Genomic DNA, 8,629 nt, shown 5'->3' with positions numbered 1-8,629 from the left:
CTTGGCTGTGCAGAAGCTCTTTAGTTTGATCAGGTCCCAATAGTGTATTTTTGATCTTGCTTCAATTGCCCATGGGGTCCGTCTCATAAAAAATTCACCCAGGCCGATTTCTTCAAGTGTTTTCCCTGCACTTTCTTCTAGTATTTTTATGGTTTCATGTCTTAAGTTTAGGTCCTTAATCCATTGAGAATCTATCTTAGTTAATGGTGAAAGGTGTGGATCCAGATTCAGTCTTCTACAGATCACCAGCCAGTTCATCCAGCACCATTTGTTAAATAGGAAATCTTTTCCCCACTCAATGTTCTTAATTGGTTTGTCAAAGATGAGGTAATGGTAGGTAACTGGATTCATCTGTTGGCTTTCTATTCTGTCCCATACATCTACCTCTCTGTTTTTGTTCCAATACCATGCTGTTTTAAGCACTATCAAGTTATAGTATAGTCTGAGGTCTGGTAGCATGATTCCTCCTGCTTTGTTTTTATTCCTGAGTAATGTCTTGGCTATTCGAGGTCTTTTCTGATTCCATATAAAGTGAAGTATTATTTTCTCAAGATATTTAAAGTATGACAGTGGGCTTTAAAGGGGATTGCATTAAAATTGTATATTGCTTTGGGTAGTATGGACATTTTAACAATGTTGATTCTTCCTAGCCATGAGCATGGTGTATTTTTCCATTTGTTAACATTTTCAGCTGTTTCTTTTCTTAGAGTTTCATAGTTCTCTTCATAGAGATCATTCACATCCTTTGTTAAATATACCCCCAAATATTTCATCTTCTTTGGAACTACTTTAAACAGGATAGAGTCCTTGACTCTTTTTTCAGTCAAGGCTGCTGTTGGTATTTATAAAGGCTACAGATGTATGAGTGTTGATTTTGTATCCTGATATGCCACTTTATTCCTTGATCACTTCTAAAAGTTTTTTAGTTGAATCCCTGTTTTTTTTCCAGATATACAATCATATCATCTGCGAAAAGTGAAAGTTTGATCTCTTCTGTTCCTATATGAATACTCTTAATAGCCTTTTCTTCCCTAATTGCAGTCTCTAGAACTTCCATTATGATGTTAAATAGCAATGGGGACAATGGGCAACCTTGCTTGGTTCCTGAACTGAGTCAGAATGATTTCAATTTAAGTCCGTTGATTACAATATTGGCTGTGGTTTTGCTGTAGATGGCCTCTATCAGCTTAAGAAATGTTCCTTCTATACCAATTTTCTTAAGTGTTCTGATCATGAAGAGATGCTGGATATTATCAAAAGCTTTTTCTGCATCAATTGAGAGAATCATATAGTCTTTGTTTTTTGATTTGTTTATGTGATGAATTACATTCATAGATTTATGTATGTGGAGCCATCCTTGATATCCTGGGATAAAACCTACTTGGTAGTGGTGTATAATTTGTTTGATGTGTTGCTGGATTCTGTTGGTTAAGATCTTGTTGAATATTTTTGCATCAATATTTATTAGTGATATTGGTCTATAATTTTCTTTTCTTGTCTATTGAAAGACCTGGTGAGATATTGGTCCTTGAGTTACTTGAAAGTCCAGTAGACATTTTTAATCCTTTCGCCACTGTGGAAGTTGGAATTTGATCAAAAGTTTCTGGGTGAGTTTACTTTTGTATTGGGGGATTGCAATGGTCATTGTGGAGGATAGGTTTGAGAATTTCGTGCAGAGCTGGTTTAGTTATGGCAAATTTCTTCAACATGTGGATGTCATTAAAGTATTTAATTTCTCTATCAGAGATGAAACTCAGTTTACCTGGATATAGGATTTTGGGTTGGAAGTTGTTTTATTTTAGGAGATTAAAAGTTGCTGACCATCTTCTTCTAGCCTGAAAGATTTCAGCAGGAAGATCTGCAGTCATTCTAATACTCTTTCCTTTGTAGGTTATGGTTTTCTTGCGTCTAACTGCTTTCAGAATTTTCTATTTCATATTAACTTTAGTGAAGTTAATTATGATGTGTCTGGGGAATGTCTTGTTCGTGTTGAGTCATGCTGGGGTTCTGAAACTATCTGCTATCTGAATTTCAGAATCTCTTGGCATGTCTGGAAAATACTCTTTCAAAATTTCATGAAGAAGAGCCTCTGTGTTTTGTGAGGCAGCTTCGTCGCTTTCAGGGATTCCTATAAGGTGAATATTAGTTTTGTTCGAATTGTCCCAGAGCTCTCTGAGAGAAAGATTTGTTTTTGCTTTCCATTTCTTTTCATCTTTGTGCTCTTGTGCTTGTTCAAAAGCTTTGTCTTCAGTGCCATAGATCCTGCCTTTAGCCTGTTCCTCTCTGTTGCAAAGAGATTCAACCATATGTTTCAAATCTTTGAGGGCTACGAATTCTTGCCTCAAAGTTTCAAAATCTTTGATCATTTTATCTTTGAAATTGTTGAATTCTTGAGTCATCTTTTGAATAATTTCTTGAGACATCTTTTGAATAATTTTTTGAAGGTCTAGCTCTTTCTTTTCTTCCATTCTATTAATATTATTTACTATCTGCATTCTGAACTCGATTTCTGTCATCTCAGACATCTGTTTATGGTTTAGATCTTCAGATGTCTCTGCCTCATCCTTCCTGGTGGAGTTGATCTACTCTGGTTATTCATACTACTCGAGTTTTTTCGCTGACTCTGCCCCATGCTGGATTTACTCCATTTGACTAGGTGAGCAGGTAAGAGGAAGTTGAGTTGGGGGCTCCAGGAATAGTATTTTACTAGCCTTTTTGGGCAAAGGCTGGGACTGATGTCTGTACCTTTTCCCCTAGAGCTTTGCCAAGGATGCGTATAATGCTATGGTCTGAGAGCCTGGGGGCCTGCGTGTCTCTATCTTGTTTTTGGCTGGTCTCTGTTCTAGAAAATCAATTACTCTGGGTTCAGATCTCGGCTGTGGAGAAATATCAGCGATTAAGTCACTCCTCCCCTCTCTGGGGACAGTTGGGACAGGAAAACCACACTTTTCCTCAGCCACACCCCCTGATATCTAAAGGTATCAATTTAGATAGTTCTCAGGTGATTGGCCCAGTTCAAGTGATCTAAGTCAAGTGTCCCAGTCAACACAAGTCTCAAGTGGGGGAGTTCAAGAGGTCTCTGGCAACTGTACAGCAGGGGTCTTCTGGCAGCTCAGGTATGACTCGCTCTGGTTTTCTGTGGGGTCAGAAAGACCTACTCAGCAAATAAAATATTCTAGGTAGGTTGATGCCTCCTACCCCACCTTGTACCTTCATCACACTCAGTCACTGGAGACCCCACAGGGCTGTGACCCAGTTGCCCTATAAGCGAATGTGGCAGGGCTTTGTGTCTGCCAGAAATAAAGTGGAGCCAATGCAAGCTCCACTCAGTTACTGCTCTTTGACCCCTGCCAGCAAAGGGAGCTGAGGCTTGACTGTCTCAGGTACTCAGTAACAGCTGGAGAATGTGCCACCTGAAGACAATTTAGGCCTGGGAAAATCCAGAGAGCATCAGAGATTCTCCCTCAACCACCAGTTAATTTGCCCAAGTCAAGAGATCCAAACCTATTGGCCTGATCAGTACCCACTCTCTGGTTGGAAAGATCACAAGGTCTCTAGCAACTAGATAATAGGAGTCTACTGGTGGTACAAATGTGGCTTGCTCTGATCCTCTGAGGAGTCAGAAAGGCCCGTTTAGTAGATGATTTGGAGTAAGGATGCTGATGTCTCTTTCTCCTCCTTACTCACCCTTCACCACTGGACTCTGGTAACCTCAGACTCTGTTAACCCCACTACCAGTTTCTGTTAACCCAGACTCTGTAACTCAGTCCTGTCCAATAGGCGAGTGGGTCAGGGTTTTGTGCCTACCAGAGTCCAGGTAAAGACAATGAGTTCATCAGGGTTTTGTGCCTTCCAGAGTCCAAGTAATGTCAATGCCTTCTCTACTCAGTGACCACTCTTTGTCGCCAGCCAGCAGAGATAGTTGAAGCCTATCTGCCTCAGGCACTCAATGGGAACTGGAGAATATTCCACTTGGGCTCAATCTAGACCTGGAATTTATTTTCTTGAAGTCATGGGTTGCCTCAGTGGGGAAGACGTGCATTTATCTATCTCTTTTCCCAGCTCGGCTCCCCACCTTCAGCTTCATTGGGTTCTTCTGGTGGTTGTCTAAAGACAACCCTGAACTGAAGTTTATGTTGAAAGCTAGCTCCAGTCAGCTCTCGTCCCTTGTTCCTCCATGTTCTTATTGAATGTGAAAATTGTAGTTAGGGAAGATAGCCAACCCGAGGATTTAGCAAAGTGCAAAACACATTGAAACGAAGAGGACAAATAAACAGACTAAAATGCTACCAGAGACACAAGCACACCGATGTTCAGACACTCAGAAACAAGTAAACAAACAGACAAAAAAGAAAACAAGCAAAAGACAGACCAACCAATAAACAGACAAAAAAAAAAAAAAAGGTAGTAGTAATAAAAGATATCCACAAAAATGTTGGTCATAAAATGGTAGAGAAAACAAATAGTAAAACAAGCAAACAAGGAAGAAAGAAAATAAAACTTAAAAAATAATAATTAAAAAAAATGAGGACACCACAAAGAAAAATACTGTTCTTTTCAATAAATACAAACAAACCCCTTTATAAATGCGGTGAGCTTCCAGTTTAAAGGAAATCTAATTATGCTGCAATATACTTTCTAGACAGCAGGTGGCTCTGTGAGTGGTACCCACGCTAAAACCAAAATGAAGAGAATCTTTGCTGGCAGGTTGCACAGATTCTTCCTACAACAGTTTCCGCAAAGTGTTGGGCATCTTGGATTAGCTTCAGATGCCGGATGGCTGGCTGCAGGTCAGAATGAGCTCACCACGCTTCTGGGAGAGGTGTTATGGAGACGCCATTTTTGGAGTTTTACATTACATCTGGTTCCTGGCTGGCCACCCACTCCTATCTGTCCTCCAAACTCGGCACATGAGTCCACACTTTGCCAGAATTTCCACTCAATTCCTAATTTCCCCTCGAACAGAAAATTGTTGTGGTCCGAGGGAAAAGAGCTGGATGCTTTTTGCACGCTCCAAGATGAGTTTATTTTTGATGGGGGAGAGGCTGGTTACTTCTAGTTCCCACTGCTGCTGCCGCTGCAACCACCACCACCATGGCGTGCACAAAAGATTTTTTGGTGTTTGTAAGAAGGGAACCAATTCCCCCTGTGGGTCGCCGCATCAGTGCAACTCCACACAGACTTCCAAAAGTACAGGATGGATCGGTTCCTAAGCAGAGTCCCTTCCCCTCAAGTTTCTGTCTGATTGCCTGGATCCCTGATGCCCCAAACTGGGTCCAAATGGCTCCCCTTTCTGGCTGCCAAATTCCACTCAGGAATCCACGCCTCATCACATTCTCCGGGAAACACACAAACTCCCCCATGAATTGGGCACAGAAGTCCTTTGTGGGGAAGGGATTGGTTTCTGCCTCTCAGGGCGCCAGCCACAGACCTGGCGCCACCAGTTGCAGCTGCCGCAGGTCGCAGCTGGCACTGTTTCAGCAGCTGCCCTGAGCTTTTTCTGGCAGACACCATATCTCTGGGCTACACTTCCAATCCAGCAATTCACCTCGTTGCTGCACACCCTGCGCTGCTTGTCCATGTCAGTACTCCACGTGGGAAATATCCAGCACCCCCACTCTCACCTGAAACCGCCAGAAGAGTTGACTCAGGGATGAGTCCCCTCCACCATCTTGTTCCACCTCCAAATTCATTAATTTCTTGAGAAAACTTTAGAACTACTCTTTGGAATTTAATTTCTAAATTTCTATCTTTTTGTTCATTCTATTTATCTTATTTTCCATCCATATTCTGAATTCTATTTCTGACATTGCAGCTATTTGTGTATGCATGGCATCTTCAGTTGTATCTCTTTTGTCATTTCTTGGGGGGGGGGTTGATCTACTCTGATAATTTATGTTGCCAGACTTCTTCTGTTGATTCCTCATCATGTTTATTTTCCACCATTTGGTTATTAGAACCTGTTGGGTGATAATGAATTGGGGTTCCCATGTAGTAGAAATAGCCCCTTACCAAAGTGCTAGGATATGTAATTGTGGCTTATGTCTTACAACCTTACAAAGGCCCCTTTCAGAGTTTTTGGTTGGGGCTCTGAGGACCTACTTGGTGAGATAGCATAAGTTAGCTCTGTTTTGATATCAGCCAACCTCTACTGTATCCTAAGAAGCCACAGTATTAGGTTTACATCTTAACTGTGAAGAGATACAAACAGCTGTGGTACCCAGTCCCCACCCTTCAGTTTTTTTCCACTACTAAACTTTGAAGGTGAGCCTCAGAGTGTCCCTGAGTGGGAAGCCCCAGACTCAAGTTCCAATTAAATCATCTCACGTAGTACAAATCCTGCTCAACAGAGAGGGATTCAAGGGTCTACAACCACAAAATTGGAACCAGGGATTCACGCCCTCAACCACCAGACTCAGTCCATACTATTGTCCACATCTCTGCTCACAGGCCCTGTTGGAGCCAGGGGTCATGCCCCACCCACTGGTCTCAGTCCACACCCAAAAATACTCTGCTTGCCAGGCCATTTGGAGTCAGGTGATCATACCCCTGACTGATAGTCTCAGTCCACTGCCTGGCAGGCCTCCGTTCCCAGGCTCTGTTGGAGCCAGGGCACCATGCCCCACTCATAGGTCTCAGTCCTCACCTGATAAGCCTCTGCTCACCAGCCCTACTGGAGACAGGGGACTACACCCTTTCCCTCAGGTCTTGATTCACACCCAGCAAGCCTCTGCTCAAGGGTCCTGTTGGAGTCAGGGGACCATGCTCTTGCCCTCAGGCCTCAGTCCATACCTGGCAAGTTTCTGCGTACAGGCCCAGCAGGGGCTGAGGAACAGCTCTGCCTTCTGAACTCAGTCCACATGGGGCAAACACTCTCCTGGTGTGGGTGCCATCAGAGGCAGAGGTGGTGCCCCTATCCCACCAGAGAGCCCATAATAAGGGTCAACACCACAGTCATAACTAGGGGACTGCTCCCTTTCCTGCCAAGTGTCCCTTTCTTCCCACACCCTCTTTCTTCCCTGTTAGTCACAGATACTGTCCTGATGGTTGGAGGTCCACACTATCCCCAGATCTCTCAGGAAAAGACCAAACCCTCTGTGCTCTGGAGTCGATAGAACTTCAGCCAGCCATGTGAGGGGGGGAGGGTGGACTGGGAGTTGGGACTTGTGAGGGAAAATATCTGTTCAATTTTATGCCTGGTGGGGTGGTGTCTAGATTCATAAGAGGGACCTCCCTGGAGAAAGAGATCTGGTGTTTAGCAGGTCCCTCTAGCAAAGTAAAATGAGAGGTCTTTTGTTCATGGCTCACTCACAGATAGTCTGCAGCAGGCCTCTTGCTTGGGTGAGGGGTCTCTCATCCTCTAGTCAATAGGCTTTGTACCTGTAATTTGTTTTCTTGAATGCTCTTCCTTGGAGTTCCAGCTTGCCAAACTTCTTTCTTGGGTCAGCTCCCCACCTTTGGCTTCATAGAGTATGATTCCATGCAGTTTTTCTCTCTCATGACCCACCTCAGGAGCCTCTGCTGAGGGTTGCTACCAGTCGGTCATCTTCCCAGAATTCCCTCCAAGGTCAACATTTTTATTGGATCTTATATTGTTTCAGCATAAAAAGCTTTAGCATTGCTTCTAGTGATCTTCTGCTAGTGACAAGTTCTCTTAGATTTCTTTTTTTAAGTTTAAGAAAAGGAATTTATGTATAATTGACTATAAATTAGTATGTGTTTCAGATGACTCTACAACAGTGAAAAATAGAGAAACAATTGCTATTCTAACATATTATGTTACTTTCTTGTAAAAACAGTCTACAAAGTTACATGTTAGAGATTCTTATCCATTTGTAAATTTCAAAATAGTAATAATTTTGTGTCTTTTAAAAATACATTCATGCTTATTTTGAAGAAATTGAGAAATTTAGAAATAAAAGAAAACAATACCCAGACATGCTACCATTAAGAAATAATTTTCAGTGTTGTTGTGCAGGATTCCAGGGTATCCACATAGTTCTGGAGCCTGAGAAGTCTAAGAGTATGTTCTTTGCCTCTTGTGAAGTCCTTCTTGCTGTGTTATCATATAGCAGAAGGGCAAGTGAGTGTGCATGATCTCTTAGCTTTCATTTATCTAAATCCTATTTCCTCTTCTTTTATTTTATATATTTTTGTCTTGTTTCTGGGACTAAATATGCAAGAGTTAGGGTTTTCCAGATGCAGAACAATAGGTTACAAAAACCAAGGGTGTCTAGTATTCCTGAGACTGCCCTGGCACCTCTCCTGTCATCCAATGAGGTGATAAGTAAGTAATTTGTACATAGTATATATAGGAGGCAGAGTGTGGTGAAGGAAAGGGATAGGGAAGTAGACTCATCCTATATCTATTAGTGTTCTCTGGGGAACTAATATCACCTGTCTGGCACCTAGACTTTACCTTTGTATCCCAACACATTTCAAAGAGAATTAAGGAGCCATAAGGAAACAGAAAAGATTAGAAACACAGCATCAACTCACGAAGATAAGAGAAATTCACATTAGAACAGAAATATCTAAAGATTTTAAACTTGGGAAGTTCTTGGTTAAGTACTCCATGATTGAGATGTTAAGATGTATCCAGTTTCCTCAATTTGAGAATACTTAGGGG

Source organism: Otolemur garnettii, unplaced genomic scaffold (genome assembly GCF_000181295.1).
Source record: "Otolemur garnettii isolate 467f Iridium unplaced genomic scaffold, OtoGar3 scaffold00287, whole genome shotgun sequence".
NCBI lineage: Eukaryota > Metazoa > Chordata > Mammalia > Primates > Galagidae > Otolemur > Otolemur garnettii.
The sequence above is the reverse complement of the archived record's forward strand: the minus strand, read 5'-3'. Positions refer to the sequence as shown.